Genomic DNA, 2744 nt, shown 5'->3' with positions numbered 1-2744 from the left:
TTCTATGAGTAGAAGGTCATGGAGGCCAATTAGAGGGTTCAGCATGGCTGCAGAGATAGATGAGGCAGATACATCAGATGCAGAGACTTACATCAATATGATCGCTGCATCTTGATAATAATTTAGATATTTGGATTAGCACTTCCCATTAAAATAACCCATTAAAAGATAAGTATAAGGGATACTGAGGCATTTGCTAAGTTTGATTACTTTTAAGAGGGCTAAATGGATTGAAACTTATTAAAGTCTTTAATCATAAAGTACTTCATAAAGAAGATTATCTATCTGAAAGTGAAAAACTTGTCTTTAGCCAGCCATATCTTTTCATATTTGACTGACATATGAAATGTGATGAATTTGGCTGCCATAAAAACAGCGATGATGCACTAAGTGAAGCTGTCAGAAGGTGCCTCTCCAAAGCAACACTAGTCACAGACTCGTTGCCACATTCTGACACTTCTAAGACTCTTTGTTGAATCGTGATCCCCGATGTATTGCGACAGCATCTGTGCTTTCATTTCCAATTTTACCGGTTCCAACGGCCCATATGGAGACTGTCTGAAGTTATTGTGTCACTGTGTATGCAGATCATTTAGGTCTTCGTGCTGCCGCTTGAGTTTCAGTCTTTGCATCTTGTGTTTGGTTGCAGACTCATTAGCATTTTACCTTAAATCCGTTATTTTCCCAGGATTTAAAAAACTGTTGGCTGTAGGTCTATTTTGTGTTGTCAACAAACTGGAGATCATTTCCAATACAGTGAAATACACTGTAATCCCATTCACCCGGGTCGCTCAGGATAAACACTGAAAGACTTTCCGTGACGTTTATTTATTCCCCCTTAAACTCTGAGTTTAAAGGCAGCAACAACAATCAAGTAAGCACAGAGCCTGGCTTCTTTGGGAGTGTGCACCTCTGCAGTGAGAAAAACCTTGAAATAAGGTTACACCCACCAGTGCAGACTCTGCATGGGAGAGATCCACCCCCCCCCCCCCCTTTTTTTTTTTTAAAGCTGTGTTGGTAACAAATAATTTGATGCTCTTTTTGATTTTTAAAGCAGGGAGTTTATTTCTAAACGGTGGTGTTACACTCCTAATAATAATCCCAGCACATCTCAGCAGTTACTTCAGTGAATAACGTACTGAAGTCCTGAATGATCACACCGTTATATCTTAACAATCTTAGACTCTCATGTTGACCCAAAAGAGTACTCCGTGTCTGCAGGCTTTTGGTCCCAAGAGTTTCTTAAAATAGAACGAGGGGGAGAGCCTTCAGCTGTCGGGCCCAGTTTTGGTTCAGCAGACAGACAGCCTCGATATTATTGAGATTAGGCTTCAAACTTTCCGTTTTGATAAAGGCTTATAGTTTTGACTGGATCAAGTTTAATTCAATTCAGTTCTATTTATATAGCACCAAATCACAACAGCAGTCGCCTCTTTATATTGTACAGTAGATGCAGAGAAAACCCCAACAATCATATGACCCCCTATGAGCAGCACTTTGGTGACAGTGGGAAGGAAAAACTCCCTTTTAACAGGAAGAAACCTCCGGCAGAACCAGGCTCAGGGAGGGGCGGGGCCATCTGCTGTGATTGGTTGGGGTGAGAGAAGGAAAACAGGATGAAAGTGAGCTCAAAGAGTCCATCCATCCATTTATTTTCTTCTGGTTATTAGGAGCTGGGTCGCGGGGGCAACAGCCAGCCACCCTTTGGAGAAAGCTCATTTCTGAAGCTTGTATCCATGATCTCACTCTTTCTCTTAGTTGTGCTGCTGTAGGGTTGGGCTGCTGGAGGACTTCCTATCATGTACTTAGCACTCCTTCCTTTTATTCCTTGTAGTCCCCATGTTCTTATATATTACCACTACTACACTTCATTAATGTTTGCCTCCTCTCTCCTGTTTTTTCCTACCATGGTGTCTTTCTGCGCTCCTTTTTTCTCCTCTTTGGTTCTCGCGTCACATCCGGACACAGCAGATGGCTGCACACCCCACCCCTGGTTTTATCAGAGGTGTATCTGTTAAAAGGGACTTTGTATTTTCCTTCACTGAGATCAGCGCATGCCTGCATGCATGTGCAGCTTTAATTATGGCTCAGTCCAGAGAGCTGAACATTGTGGATGCAGTAAGGGAAGAAATGCTGCCTTATCCAGAAGTGCGATATACGATTTAATGATTCAATTCAATTTTATTTATACAGCGCCAAATCACAACAAAAGTCGCCTCAAGGTGCTTTATATTGTACAGTAGATCACACAATAATAGATACAGAGAAATAACGTGCAGTATTTTTAATACTGTAGTCATTTAAGTGTAATATGACTTTAAAGAAAAGTTAGGGGACAATATTTCAGGTAGTGTGTACTTTTGTTTTATATATGCATATATATGTATTTATTTGGCTTTAACTCTAAACCCTCTGTTCCCAGGCCCAGTTTGTGCATCAAAACTACTTTTATCTTTATCTAAAAGCTCATTTTTCATTTACTTATTTATTTAAAAAAAAAAAATCATTGTTAAGTACCATTTCCAGTATGTCAAGAAGTAAAGAGATATGTCTGCCACCACACGGCTGAAACTGTGGTGAACTGTAGTCTGTCAGTGCAACCGTCCTGTGTTTTCCAGAAGAGATCTGTTTTCATGGTTGATTGAATGATTTGTCTTCTACTTAAATGTAGACTCAGTTCTTAATGGACTTTGGTCCTAAAACACTCTTGTCATTAGAAAGCCATCTTCGTAACACCATAGACA

The sequence above is a fragment of the Rhamphochromis longiceps genome, linkage group LG6, assembly GCF_057381845.1.
Source record: "Rhamphochromis longiceps isolate RC_006_pf linkage group LG6, R_longiceps_female_GT1.1, whole genome shotgun sequence".
In the NCBI taxonomy this organism is placed as follows: Eukaryota; Metazoa; Chordata; class Actinopteri; order Cichliformes; family Cichlidae; genus Rhamphochromis; species Rhamphochromis longiceps.
This window is presented reverse-complemented; position numbering follows the sequence as displayed.